Consider the following 16,112-nt stretch of genomic DNA (forward strand, 5'->3'; position numbering starts at 1 on the left):
AATTTAATATGAACCAAGTTCAAAACCCACACACGTGAGTGCTATGTTGGTGCCAGGCTGTTGGGAGAAACAGGATCTGCTTGGGGACGCGGCCAATGTTCATGGACAGGTGCCATACATTACAAGATACCAAGAGCCTCAAGGAGACAGGTTCATGGATTCTCAGAAGATAAGCAAATGCAAATCTGGAGCAAAGGTCCCAGTTGCAAGCGTGGCTCTCTCATTTCTCTCAATAACAGCTCTGCGTCTTTAATTACAGGTTGTGGATGGTTATAGCAAGGAAGAGAGCAGGAAGGTTAGAAAGGTGCCTGTAGAGAGATGGAGGGTGGCAACCTATACAAAACCTTAACCAAATTTGCTTCTTGCACCGGGGCTTCTGATATTTCATCACCAGCCCTTAAGGTGCAAGCACAAACTGGAGGTCATTGAAGTATTCTATCCCAGTCTCTACAAGTATCCCTCTCCAGGCCATTTCGGGGAAGAACAACTACTTATTTTGAGGGACCCAGTGCAAAATGAAAATGCAAGGTTCCTTGTTCAAAACTATTCAGAATTTTAAGACAGTGAGAGCAGAGCATGAACCAAGCACAGAGCCCTTCAAATTGTGGGACCCCGTACCACCATCTGGGTGGAGTAGCCCTGTAGCCAGCCCTCATTCCAGACGACAGAGAGACCCTGTGAGTGAAGGGGAAAGAAACAGGCTGCTGGGAAAGTGCCTAGAGACTGAGTCCCCTCCCTTTTATGTAAATACGGTCAAACCCAGAACTTCGGTTTTCTTCTCAAATAATTGCATTTAAACTTCCACTCTCGTGAAAGGCATAGTCTCCCTTTAAAAGAATGCTGGGCATCTGCAGCATACCTACAGGCAGGTAGGTATTCTGGGAGGCAGAGAGGTTTTCCCCACAAAGAATTTCCTAAAATCCTTGTAGGCAGTTACCTGTTAGACTAGAATGAAGGTCAATAATTCACAGCTACTTCTTTGAACATCCCAATTGTTAGGTACATTTTTAGCTATAATGGCACAATTTATACATGAACATAAATCCTTTCCCTTTACTAATAACCAGTAGCAGAGAAAACCTTTTGTTGATGCTGTGTCACAGAGATATAACTTCAGAGCAGCTAACAGCTCCAGTTCTGGAGGCAGAAAGGCTCTTCTCCAGCCCAGTTCTACATTTTCAATACCTGTGACCTGAGTGAGTTGGTGGATTTTGTTAAGCCTCAGTTTCCTAACCTATGAAATGGGGCTAACAGCAGGTAAGGATTAAATGAAATAGTACATGTGAAATTCACTCACAGCCCAGCACATCGTAAACAACTCATGGGGACACTCTTTTTGATGTCAAGTTCTCGGGGGTCAACTCAGGAGCAGGAGTGAAACAGAAGGTCTCCAGGGCCCTGGGGATGCTCAGTTCTGGCTCCAGGAACCACACTGAGAGTCCTGACTTGAAACTTGCCCCTGGTCCTCAGCCTCCTACCCAGCCCTAAAAAATGTACAACAGACACTGGGCTCAGCCTGGAGCTATGACATCCGCCTCCACTTAGCCTCCCTGCTCTGTCCTCTGCCCCTCTAACCCTCTACCGGGCCAAAGCCCCAAAGCACAGAGACTGCAGATCTCTACTCACAACCTTGTTCTTATCGCCTTCGCCTGGTATTGAGGGGCTTCCATACATGACTCCCCCTGGGGGGCTCACCTTATTTCTTCCTCTGCTCCACAGCCTCAACCTCCCCTCCACAGGCCAGTCCTACTCGCTGCTGTGAACACACCAAGCTCGCCCCCGCCTCCAGCAGCGCCTCTATTGGAAAAGTCTTTCCCAGTCCTCTGCCTGCCCATCTGGACCTGGGACTGCTAGAACCTCTGGGTGGGACATTTGGAAATTGTAACTTCGAGAAATCATGGGAAAGAATGTAATTTATTCTAGAGCCCTCTGCTTTCCTTTGTTTCATGTGGAAAATATGAAATTGGACACCTAATGCACTCGTCATAACAAAATAAATTACAGATAGGTCAAGGATTTAAATTTTTAAAAATCTATAAATATTGTCAAAGAAAACTTGAACAAATTCCTTTATATTCTCACAGTAAGGAAGGTCTTTTTATGCATGACAAAATTCAAAAGCTATAAATAAAAGATTTTTTACATCTGAGTAAAGACTATTAAAATTTTCTGCATGGCAAAAAAAAAAAATAGCAGTACTGATATATGCTTGCAGCACTATGACAAAGGGCTCCTATAAATCAATAAGAAAAAGTACAGCCACATAATATAAAATGGACAAAGGACATAAACAGACAGGTCATGGAGGGGAAATGGCTCTTAAAACTATGAAAAATACTCAATCTCATCATTTAAAAATACAAATTACAAACTACAATTGAATATGATTTTCCACTATTAGTATAGCAAAGATAAAAATTTTATGTAATCCATTCTGTTGGCAAGAGTATAAGGAAAGAGGCATTCTCATAAATACTCTGTTATCCTCTCGACTGGAGATGCAAATTGGTACAACCTCTTTGAACAGCAATTAAGCACTAATCAATTAAAATGGCACATTCTCTGCACGTTGCTTGCACTGGATTGTCTGTTGTCAACTCTTCGTCACCACCACCCCCGTCTCAAGTCTCTGCATCATACGAAGAAAGCAAAGGGCCCCAGAAGTCCCAGCCCAGGTAACTCTGAGTCACTCCTCCTCCGAGAAGCCCTTGCAGGCCGGACGTAGAGAGGAGCCTCCGTTATTTCCCAAACACAGGCGGCGCCAGACACATTGGAAGATGAGAGGCGGGCTGATGCTCCTGGCGAGCTGCTGAGCCACCCGCGTTGCCCTGCACACAGAGCCTTGGCAAGAGCTCCGAGAGGCCTGGAAACCACAGCAGGTTCCCAGTGGCCTGTAGGGACCACCCCTCAGGTGCTTGTGGCCAAGGTTCCATCTACACCTTCCCTCATCTTCACCACCTGGGGTCTGCCGAGGATGGTTAGGCCCTCACCCCCTTTACTAAAACATTGAACACCATAACTACATGGGCTGGCTCCTGTTGTCCTGACCCACCCATCTGACACATTTATCCTTGAGGACTTCATTCGGTGGAGACAGTCACATGTATGTGCCCCCCAAAATTCATTGTTTCTGATAGCAAAAGATTGAAAACTACCTAAAAGGGTATCAGTGGTGGACAATTAAAAATATCATGACACATTCCTATGGCAAAGGTCCATTTCCCATTAAAAAGCACAGCGCTTCATGGTCCACAGGGACTGATCTTCCAGGTGAGAAGGAGTCAGGGCCACCATTTGAATAATGAAGATGTGCATAGCATATCACCAGGGGTATACATGAGAAACTGGGGCCGTGGGTGCCCTACAGGGAAAGTTAGGGAAACCCGAGTGGGAGGTGGAGCTACATTACCCCGGCTACCCTTTTTATGCTTGAATTTTCTATCATATACATATATTTTTAAAAAGAAACTGCTTATTAGTTAATAAGATTCCATAATCATTATAAAATGCCAGAGAGGTGTCAACAAACAAGGCACATGCTCTCTTCCCTTCTCCTCTCTTTCTGTTTTTTATTTCTTCCTGAAATTTAAAACAAATTAGAAATAGGGAACTTGACCTTTTCGTCAACGTACTTTAAAATACTGTCTATTTTGCCTTTTTGGAGATTAATTTCCTACACCCATCTACATTCATCTAGAGTCTAGAGCCCTCTCCTTATACCCCAAAAGATGAGGTAGAAACAGGATTGAGATTTTAAAGTTTCCTTGTGTTATTCTAATATAGGATTAAATTTCAGCTGAAGTGACGACTGTCTTTTGTTGATAAGTTCTAGAGATTGATTTGACTGTTCTCTGATCTTCTAATATAAATAAATAAATAAATAAATAAATAAATAAATAAATAGGGGGGCACTCTGACTGCTTGCAGATAAAATCCACATTCTTTCAGCTTGCCACCATGCTCTCCCTCATCTGGAAATTCGGAGTCTGAATGGATGCCCTCCACTGAAGGGTGACTATTTGAATTCCAATAACACAGCTGAAACTGGGGTTCAATATAATTAGCCCCCAAAATTCCAGCTTCATGTCACGATTCACCAAACATACTTGCTACTTTCACTCCTCCATGAAACCTTTCCTAACCCAGCAAAAAGTTCCTTCTTCCTTCTTTAGACCCCTATAATGCGGGTGGGGCAAAAGTAGCTTTACAGTTGTATGTGAAACACAGTTTATTCTTATATTATTTATTAATTTTTGTATTATTTTCCGTATGAACAACTGTTAACCTACTTTTGCCCCACCCTGTATTATGTATCATTTCAGTAATTATTTTAGTGTCATAACAGCATAAAAATTGGCCATCCACCAATATGTTCAAATATATTTGGGTGCCCTCTTTAAAATATTATTACTGCTACCATTAATTTCTAGACCTTGATAAAGGGAAATTTCCTAGCGCTTCCTGATATTTCCACGTAAAGACCAATGGTTGTGTTTTCATCTGCCTTGTGTATAATGTCTCCTTATCTTCCCAGTTACATGTGTCAGTGATTCCACCGCCCTTTTCTTACTTAAGCAGTTTTGTGCTGGATTTCTCTGCCTGCCGAAGCTGTGCAAGGGTCCCAACAGTGCTGATCACATATTACTGCAGAGCCAGTGGCATACACAGCTGCACTCGCCTCTCCTCTGAGCGATCCTTGTAACTCAGATCCTAATCGAGCCTTCCCTCCTGACACTGAGTGGTCCTCCACAGCTCGCTGCAGTGTCCCTGCCCTCACACTCACTCTGCCTTCGGGCCCTCATGTTCCACCTCAGGTGCCTCCCCTGATTACCCAAGTGAAACTTCAAGAGACAGAAATTACGTCCTAGAAGCTTAAGGAAAAAGATGTTACAAGGTATTATGGGTTGAATTATGTCTGCAGCACCTGTGAATGTGACCTTATTTGGAAACAGGGTCTGTGTGGATGTGATCCACTTAAGATGATGTCATCAGGGGCAGCCCTAATCCAATATGACTGGTGTCCTTATAACAAGAGAAGGGACACAGAGACACAGAAGGAGACACAGAAGACAAGGTGAAGAGATGCCCGGACAATGCCATGTAATCTCAGAGGCAGGAACTGGAGTCATGCATCTCCAAGTCAAGGAATTGCCACCGTCACCAGAAGCAAGGAGAGAAGTGTGGAAGATTCCCTCTCTCAGAGCCCTCAGAAGGACTCAGTCCTAACAACGTCTTGATCTTGGACTTCTGGCCTCCAGAACTTTGAGAAAATAAATGTCTGTTGTTTTAAGCCACCCAGTCTGTGGTACTTTGTTACTGCAACCACAGAACACTAATACACAAAGATACATACTCAAGGACATGACCATGTGAAGCCAGGCCGTTGAACACTGGCAGGCCTCTTCTTTTTTTTTTTAATTTATCTTTATTGTTGAAAGTATTACAGATATCTCCCTCTTTTTCTGCCCATTGATTCCCTCCACCCTGCATCCTCCACTTCCCCCAGGCCTTCCCCACACTATTGTCTCTGTCCCTGGGTTATGCATATATGCATATAAATTCTTTGATTAATCTCTCCCCACCCACTCCCCAACCCCCACCTTCCCTCTGAGATTTATCAGTCTGTTCCATGCTTCTGTGTCTCTGAATCTATTTTGTTCTTCAGTCTGTTTTGTTTATTAGATTCCACATATGAGTGAGATCAAGTAAAACTGAATCAGGAAGAATCAGGAAACCTGAATAGGCTAATGTCTGATGAAATTGAAGCAGTAATTTAAAAACTCTCAGCAAACAAAAGCCCTGGTCCAGATGGCTTCACAGGGAAGCTTTCTAATTCTTTAAGTTGTAGGGTTAGATAGTTTACTAAAAATTTTTCTTGCTTTTTGAGATAGCAGGCCTCTTTCTTTGGGTCCGTCTTTTCCCCTCTACACACCTGCTTTATTCTTCCTTCTCTCTGACGCTCCAGAGGGGCAAGACCACTCTGTCAGCAACTCCAAGCTTTGTCTCTTACAACTTCTGTCATCTGAGACTGGCTCAACTCTCTAGGCCAGGAGTGGGGAACGTCCAGCCCTCGGACCATATACGGCCTAAAAAATCATTTGGTCTGGCCCTGCAAAGGCAACCGCAGGTGGGACTCAAAATTCAATAAATCCAGGAGCTTTCTTCATAGCTAATTTTTAAGTTGATAATTTTCTATGGCTCATGAATGATATTATAAATATCCAAATGGCCCTTGGAAGAAAAAAGTTTCTCCACCCCTGCTGGGCCCTTGGTCAAAAATCCTGGGGAAGGGCCCAGTTTGGGTCAAGAGCTCCTTGTGGCAATCAGCTGTGGGCAGAGGAGGAAGGGTCACACTGCGCAAAATGACAGATTAAGCAAATAGGGCAGAAGAGTTTCCAGAAGAAAGGGACGATGCTTAGATTTAGACTAAAATTCCACCTTCTTCCTCATACGCAATTCTTTCCAAGGGTTTCTTCAAGATGTCTATCTGTCCCCCTCTCTCACACACACACACCCTTGAGAATCTGCTCTCTGAAATATTGTTAGAGAGCAAACACCCAACCGTACAACAGACAACAATTTGGTCTATTCTATAGAACATTTTAAGCTAGTCTTAACTCCCTATTATAACAATGCACCAGACAACACTCTTAGAGCTTATCAGTGAATTATTAGAATTGCATGTGGTAAAAGTTCCTTGGAAATCTTATTATTCCAAAAGGCATGCAGTAGGTATTCCTCAGGTCACTATACAGCTGGCCCTTGAATATACTGTTTCATTCAACGTCACTTCAATATAACATTAATGATATGCTGTGGGAACTTAACTCTTGCTTATATCAATTTGCCTATGGTAAAACTGGTTTCATATACATTATGTCGCTGAAGTTCCAACAGCCTAATGACACTAAGAGAGGACTTACTGTATCTTGGTTTTACAAATGTTCACACTCTGTGGGTTGCACATCCCTGTTCCTGGTTTGTGGTTCACTTTTAATCTAAACATGATCTAAAGATTCATTGATGATTCTGCCTTCTTGCAGTCAACTCTTCATGCCCATTTTTTGCAGCACCAAGTGAACACAACTGACATGGGTTTGAGGTACAGGCATGTTCTAATTGATGATTATATGTAACCCTTGCCTTACTAGAGGCAGCCAAGTGGAGAAGCATGAATGATTTTAGGAGAATCCATTACTACTACTGACAAATTAACTTATAACATGTTTCTCCAACAGCATCGCCTTTGAATACAAAGGACAGCTCAGTGATTAATGAGCATCCTCTGATGTCAGCTCTACTTCTTCATCTAAGTAAGGACAAGCTCCAGTATATTGAATTAACTGATCATATTGCACCATCAAATTCTATGAGAATTTTGGAAATTTTCCCTACCCTTATCATTGATTTGATCAGTCAAGATAAACTAGGTTATGTCACAATAATAAACAGTCCCCAAAATCTCAATGGCTGAAAACATTATTTCTCACCCATGCTCATGACTATTGTTGATTGACTAGGACCCTGCTCCATGTCATCTGCATTCAGGGACACAGTTTGACAGACATTCTACCACCTGAAACACCACAGAAGCTGTGGCAGAGGGAAGGGGAGATGGCCAATTGTGCATGAGCTCTAAGGGATTCTGCCTAAAAGAATCAACTTCTGCCACCTGAGAGAGACTGGCTTCTACTTCACTTTTACTTATGTTTCATTGGTCAAGTGAATCACATGACCATACCTATCTTCAAGGGGTCATGGATGTGCAATCCTACCATGCTAGAATATGGGTGAATAATATAGAGTTCTAATAATTAACTGGAATCCAAATAATCAGCTTAGTCTTCTTTGCTTAAACAAAATTCACTTATCTCCTCCCCAAAACAGACAACTCAAAAGTTCCATCCAGTCATGGATCAAGTACCTCTGGGTGATGCACAGTAGTCTCTTCATCAGGAGGTACATTAATCTACTCAGCCTGGCATAAAATAATTACAAAGATTGGGTGACTTAAACAACAGAAATTGATTTCACACAGTTCTGGAGGCTGGGCACCCAAGATCAAGGTGTCGGCAGGACTGGTTTCTCCTGAGGCCACTCTCCTTGGCTTGTAGATGCCACCTTCTCACTGTATTCCCACATGGACTTTTCTCTGGGCACATTCCTGGTGTCTCTTCCTCTTTCTATAAGAACACCAGTCCTACTGGATAGGGTCCCACCCTTATGACCTCCTTTAGCCTTAATCACCTCTTTAAAGGCTGTATCTCCAAGTATAGTCTAATTGGAAGTTAAGGCTTCAACATTTGAATTTGAGGGAATACAATTAGTATGTAACAGGAGGTGACACATAGTGACCAAAAGGGGCTTATTCTGGAAACTTATGAACTACTAAGACAAGTTATCTACTCCATAAAAACGCAATTTACGAGGAAGGAAAATAGAAGCTATACAGCAGACCCTGGCCTTTGCAATTCTGAAATCCCCTAGACAAATACCATGAGGTCTACCCTGGGTGTAGGGGGTTAACAGTCCTTAAATACACTTTCTGCAAGAAGCCTCACTCTCCATAATCCTCCAAGGCCCCCGGCTTCTTTTTACATTATGCTCTTTGGCATTCTGATATAAGCATAAGGGCATATGCTTTGCTTGAGGGCTGCACAGCTTCCTGCCCTAAATGTTTAGAGCCCAAGGGCCATTTTAAGCCTTTAGTAGTTACAGTCTCTTTTAGTGCAACCTAGTGATTTTTTTGGACTACACCTCTTGTAACAACTTAGCCTCTTATCTATTTGATTCCAGAAAACTCTGTCTGCCACAGTCACACCCACAGTTACCTTCAAGACATCTTATTTGGATCTTCACTCTGAGTCACCTTTGTCCTTGCATAGGGTAATAGTGGTGTGACAGAGAGGTCATGTCCTTTGCTGCAAGACTCAGATTTAACATTTTTTTATTACCATAAGGCTCCCCCAATTTATTTTCTGCTGTTTAGAATCTAAAATCAGTCAGCCTTCCCAAAATTTCAAAGCCTCAAATTTCGTATTAACTCCTGCTTGGAGTCCAGCTAATTCTCTTCTGATCTTGTCTCTTATGATACCTTGTCAAATGCAGCCAACAGAAACCAACATACATCATCAATATTCCGTTTTCCTGTCTCTTTCTCTAGAGCTACAAATTCATTAGGCCTTCCAAGTTACTGCGGGCAACAGTTTAACCAAATTTTTTTGCCACGGCATAACATGGTTGTCATCTTTCCAGGTTGTATAACAATGTTTTCACTGCCTACAACTTGTTCCTCATGCCAATAACAAATTATAATTTCCTTGCTCTGTTAGCACCCACTCCTGGTAGCAAATTTTGTTATCAGTCAGAATAAACTAAATTACACTACAGTAGAAAACCACCTCACAATTTCATGGCTAGAAAAATAAATAATTATTTCTCTCTTATGTGACATGTCCATTATGCATCAATTGGTGGGAGGGCAAAGAGCAGGATCTGCTCCATGTCATCTTCGCTAAGGAATATAGTGTGAAAAAGATTCCACCATCTGGAACTGTTGTGGCAAGAAGTGAATGGAGTAATTGATGCATTAAATCTTAGAGACTTCTGCCCACATTTTATTGACCAAATCAAGTCTCATGGCCATGCCTAACTTCAAGGGTTTATGGAAGTCCAATCCTACCATGTGCCTGGAAAGAAGAATGTCAAAATAATAGTAAACAGTCCTTATGATTATCACACTCAATTTGTTAGATCAAGATACCTAAGAATAAGCTCCAACAAACTTTCCAAAACACCACACCCAAAAAGAAGACACCAGTTTTTGTTTGTGTTTCTATATGTGTGAGAACACCTTAGGATCTTTCCCAGGCTAGTCTTCAAAATGCAACTTCCATTGGATTTTAAGAGATGCTATGTGCAAAAAACAACTGTGTTCCAATAAAGTTAAAAAAAAAAAAAAAGATGGATAAAAATGTTAACAGGTTTCTTCACTGCAGAACTTCTCAGGAGCATCGCAGGGAACTCATGTACCTTGAAATACACTTTGGGGGAAAATGGCTTTTATTTCTAAAAATATAATTCAGTAAGTGGATTTATTCTGTGTTGTGTCTAAGTTTTTGTGTCTCAGGTGAACTAACTCTAGGCTTGGTTATTTTAGAAGATATGAGCCGTGGCATCCAAAGAACTCCCTGTAAATAGAGAAGGGTATCTCTGTTAGGGAACCAGCTCTAGCATGCCAGAGTTTCATCTTCTGCACTTCCATGACTTAGGGAGGCATATGACAGCTCATCTGGAAAGATCTGGTATTTTGTATAGATAATTCTCCTATCACAGATGCTCTCTGCTCTCAACTTCTGCCCATTAATCAGCCGCAAAGGTATGAAGTTGTTCCTCTTTTCTTCAACACAATGCTCAGGTTGCCCTTTTAGGAGTTCCTTTCCTATAAAGACTCCCTTGTCATTCATCCTGGTTCAACTTTACACATTTAACAATAGAAGAAAGCTACACCTAGTTCCATAACCTCATGGGCCTGACCCAAACTTACCTGTGTAACCACTGATTCTGACCTATTTCACATATCTTACCCAACTACTACTGGAGATTTCTTTCCTTTTGGCCACAGTATAACTTCCATGCCCTGGTTTTCTCTTTGGAGTACAAGGAGGAGGCTACGTACCCATTTATATCTAGTTATACCCATTTATATTAGGTTTATGACTTTAGAAATGCAAGACTGATTCATCTCCTGATAGCAAACTGCATTATGAACAATTTAATCTTTGATACACTCTCAAGAACGAGTGTCCTCTCTTCCTGCTCTCTTGCCTTACTTACTTCGAGAACATTGGGAGCCTACTCAAGAAAGGTAACGCTCCATGGTTATGTCTTCTCTGGGAGTTGCAAACAAGACTCCATCAGCCCACCAAGCATATGCACGAGTATTACAGTGTGAAACAGAAGCTTCAGTGATCAGTGAACAGAACAAACCACAGCTGCTAGTTTAGTTCTGGCTCCAATCAGAAGCTGTGACTTATGCCATCTCCAAGGGCTGGTTAAAGCTCTGATTCACGCATGAGCTACCCAGTCCATATGGGGTAGGCAAGTCAGCCTGAATGGAAACTTTCTCTCAGAGTTTTATAGAGCTCAGGAAAACAGTGCTTCTGAAACCAATCCATTGACATTTTCTGATCATTGCTTGAATAGCATCACTTAAAGCCACACACTTTTTCATCTCTGAAGACACAATCTGACCTGCTCATAAGTAAAATTTGTGGAGAGCTGCTAATAGTTATCCTCCCAACCAAACTGCCATCTCCATCTCTAAATGAAGACGTTAGTCTCTAGAAGTCTCCCCATCCTGGCATTAGTATGCCCTCAGGAATAACTCATTAAGTCTATGCTCCTCAAACTTCCCACTAACAGAAGGCAATGAAGATGTCCAGAAGGGCATACAGAAGAAATTTCTGAAGAGATGTGAAATTCCTTTGAAGACATTCCTGCTTCACCTTTTAAATGTAAATAAAATTTCTGTTCTACTCCAGAGATTTTTGTAATTATTCTAATATAACAGAAAGTGCTGATTGAAGTGCTTGTATCAGTCAGGGTCTAATCAGAAAGCAGAAATCAGACCCATTATTTTAACAGAGAGTTTAACATAAAAAATTGATAACCAAGCATTGGTGACCTAAAAAAATGCTAATAGGGGACACTGAGGTTCACAGAGATCATAATTTATCAAACAATTAACACACCAGGAATGGGGAACAAAGGGAAGAAGCTGGGATTATTAAACCCTAGGAGCAGAGGGAGGAGCCCCATGGAGGACCGAGGTCTCTGAGGAGGGGGCATGAACCGCCAGTGTGGGTGCTTCTAAGGGCACTTCTAAGGAGACCAATGACACTGGTTCTGGGCACATAGGGAAAAAAACAAAAACTGAAAGCAATCATTGCTACTGAGACATCTGATGCAACAAGGTAAGAACCCATCACTGGGAGGTCAGTGACAGGAAACAAATGGGAGAAGTATGTCCCTCCTTCCTCCCCCAGCCTGTAGCCACCCTCTGTCGCTACCTCTTGGCAGAGCCTAAAAGGGGACAGTTTGACAAAGCAGCCCGAACACCACCACACTGAACATGGAAGGGTGAGGGGAACTGAAAGACAATAGTTTAATCAACACAATACTTATTTTCCAATAATAGTTGTAGTCGAATTGATGCTCTAAGAAGATGTACCATATTAATTCATCCAATGGCTTTATATACTCCTGCAAAACATTTTAGAGACTTGACAGTGAGTCAGCATTGGCTTTTACCTGCCTAGTGTGGATTAATTTACCAGGGACTTAGCAATGTCCAAGACATCTGCATTCCCATTCCAGTCCAGCCACTTTGGGTTTATTTTAATTCTTTAATCTTCACTCGAGGATATTTTTCCCATTGCTCTTTCAGGGAGAGTGGAAGGGAGAGAGAGAGAGAGACAAACATCAATGTGAGAGAGACACATCGATTGGTTGCCTCCCACACACGCCCCAACCAGGCCGAGCCTGCAACCAAGGTATATGCCCTGGCTGGAATCGAACCCGGGACCCTTAAGTCCTCAGGCTGACGATCTAACCACTGAGCCAAATGGGCCAGGGCTCCAGCCACTTTTTGTATGGCCTGGGCCACATCACTTCTCACTTGCCTCTCATCTAACATGCAGGAGTTGAATTAAATTTCCTTAAAGCCCATTCCAATTGTATAATTACTGTAGATTACTATGGGAAAGCGCACCTTTTGTGGAGAGAGGAATCTGCAGTGAGATTTCTAAGATATTGTTGGGCATTCAGAAGTGGCTTGAGGGTCCTGGGAGGAGGGGAGCCTTGGAGAAAGGATACAAGGGAGGAAGAAGCAAACCAGGAATGGAAGAGTACTGAGGAGACAGACATCTGTAAGGGGTGCTGAAGGAGAGCAGACAACTGAGCAGGACAGGGCACCTGGCATTTCTGTGATTCTGATTATTTGAATTTTCTCAGAGGTTCATTTTATGCTTTCTGGTGGTTGTGAAATGCAAGTTTTGTGTGCTCTATAATCCTGTGTGGAAACAAGATAGAACCGGCACAATTCCGGAAACTCAAGAATTAGAGTCCAAGGTTGAATACTTAATCCTGTATTCCCTTCAGGACTGTAAAAATGGAGGTGGGAGACCCATACATATTGCCATCTGGAACAAAGCAGTTCTTGACATCAAACTGCCTTCATACAGATGAAATGCTTTGTGCTTCTTGGCAGAATGGTGGTGTCATTTCAATGCAACATACATGGAACTCACTTCCTTGCAGAGGAAAGTGCTTGTAAGTGAATCACTGAAAAGCCAGGTGAGTATTAAAGGTGGACAACGTTTGTGGCTAGACTTTGTGTTTGTAGTGTTGATGTCAGATGCTTACAGTTCCTCTGTAACTCTCCATGAAGCTAGTTACAAATCACCCGGTAATTAAATATCCTCTTTGAAATATCTTGGCTAATTTAATGAGGGTCAAACCCATCACAACAGAGTTTTAATCTGAGCTGGTGGGGGTTTTTCCCTTTGTTTCATTTTCAAAGATTTTTATTATGGCAAGATATCTGGTAATATTCTTTATTAGACTGATAAGTTTTGAAATGCTTCTCATTTTATTATCACATCAGTTCCTTCTTAATGGTTTTACTAGAACTCCGAGGTCTCCCGAGTTTTAATAACCTCTCTTTTTTCAGTACTCGTAGTCATGAAATTAATTGTATAAAATCATGATCCTTCACTGAATGTGTCACTGAACCAAAAGGAGAAAATTCAGTAGGAAGAATTAGACCTTGAAGAGTGATTGACGATTCATCCTGCTACAGATTTTTCACTCTGAGACTTTCATTTGCTTCTCAGTGGCACAATTTCCTTTCTTTCCACCTCTAAGAATGTCCTTCAGATTGAGGAATACTTTGCAATTCTCTGAACTGGGGTTATTAAAATCAAACTTTTTAGAGATCAGTTTACTTTTTTATAGTATATGAGAGACCTGTTTTTATCCACCTAAGAATATTCTCTTTATGGTTGGCTTTGTTTCAAGGAGAGACAACAATAAAGTGAACTATAAGAAATTACCAAATTAGCAATTAGAAACTTTTCTTAGAGTCTATTTTCATGTTTATCTTCCTTGATCCATGGTGGTAGCAATTATCTTAAAAATAAATTCCTACTAATTAAAGTCCTGAGGTCAACTCACCTTTGTTAAATCATAATTAATGACTTAAAGAACAAAATGTGAGATATAACAAGCTCAGAAAGACCAGAAATTTTAAATAATCTTTTATCTTATATTTTGGCAAACAATGAGACTAGCAAGTGGAAAGTAGTAACCAGGTTTTCAAGAAGGAATAAATAATTAAACACCCAATAAGAAGATAAAGAGTAGGGCAAATTAAAATCATAACTTAAAAAAAAATTATCAAATGAACAATTATTTTGAGTGATCAAAACCTTCCACTTTTCCCCGGCCAGTGTGGCTCAGCAGTTGAGCATCAGCCTATGACCCAGGAGATCACTGTTCGATTCCCAGTCAGGGCACATGCCTGGGTTATGGGCTCTAGCCTCAGTAGGGGGCATGTAGGAGGCATCCAATCAATTACTCTCTCATCATTGAAGTTTCTCTCTCTTTCCCTCTCCCTTCCTCTCTCTGAAATCAATAAAGAGATATTTTTTTTAATCATATTTTAAAAACTTCCACTTTTACTAGTGCACAATTGATTATGTACATTACAGCTAAAGTCTCTCCAGCAGCAGCAAATTAGAACATTATCCTCATGTCAAAAGTTCTCTTCTAAATCTAACACATAATAGATGTGCAATAAATGTCTACTGAATGAATGGTTTTGCTCAATTAATCGTTTTAATCAGTTAAAAGAGAACTGAGTCTATCAAACATAACTCCTTGGTCTGACTAAATTTTGCAACTAGCCAGTCAGTGATGGATCTGATTTTTAAACAATTCATTTGGGAGATGAGTTATTTCTAAAGATAGTTAAATAAGCAAACTATTAAGGTGATAATCAAACTATGACACAATTAATATATTATTCCTTGATGTATGTAAAACTAAATACAGGTTTTATTATTTTCAAAAGCATCAGGTAACCAAATGGCTTCACTGGTAAATTCCACCAAATGTTTAAAAAAGAATTAATGTCAATCTTTCACAAACTCTACCAAAAAAACAGAAGAGCAGGAAACATTTTCCCAACTCATTCTAGGAATCTAGTATTGCCCCATACCAAAACCAGACAAAGACATCACAAGATAAGAAAACTACACACCAATATTCCTTAGGACTGTAAGCACAAGAATCCTCAACAAAATACTAGCAAACTGAACACAGTAACATTAAAAAATTATTCTAGGAAGGCAAGGTTGATTCAATATATGAAAATCAATCATTGTAAAACACCATAGTAATAGAATTAAAAGCAAAGACCAAAAAATCTCTTCCACATCCACTCACCCTGGGCTCCAGCAGAGGAAGGGCAGAGTAGACTTAATTGCATGAGGAGAGACTGAGATTTGTGGCTCTGGGGAGAGAGCTGAAGGGACAGCCACCAGGATCCTTGTGCTGAGTCCCTCTCCCATTCCACAGATGCCATCTTTCTTGGGTAGAACACTCCCCTCCTTACAGCATCAGCCTGGGGAAATGAAATTGCCCCACCCTCTAGACTTCCTGCCACCCCACTCTGCAGAGCTTTCACCCTGCTGAGGAGTCAGCTGCCTCAGCTGGGGTGTAGAGGTCCAGGCAGACTCAGGGGGTATCTGTGACTGAGTTGTATGGATCTGGGGCTAAGGCAACTACTCTCCCCTTCCCTCAAGCCTGACCCGTGCTCCCCCTCATGAGAGATCCACTAGCTACAACCTTCAGACTCCTGGAGGCCCTCCTCTGCTGAGCTGTGGCTCCTGGCAGAATCTGGGACATACCGAGTTGTGGGGCTCCAGGACAGAGGCCATTTTTCCCTCGCATGCCCAACCAGTGCAGAGCCTTCCCTTCACACGGCCAAATCTTGGTCTGCTTGGGCCTCATAAACTCTGCTGGCCTCACCCTGATGAAATCCTGAGACC

The sequence above is a fragment of the Miniopterus schreibersii genome (genome assembly GCF_964146895.1).
Source record: "Miniopterus schreibersii genome assembly, chromosome: 3".
Taxonomy (NCBI): Eukaryota; Metazoa; Chordata; class Mammalia; order Chiroptera; family Miniopteridae; genus Miniopterus; species Miniopterus schreibersii.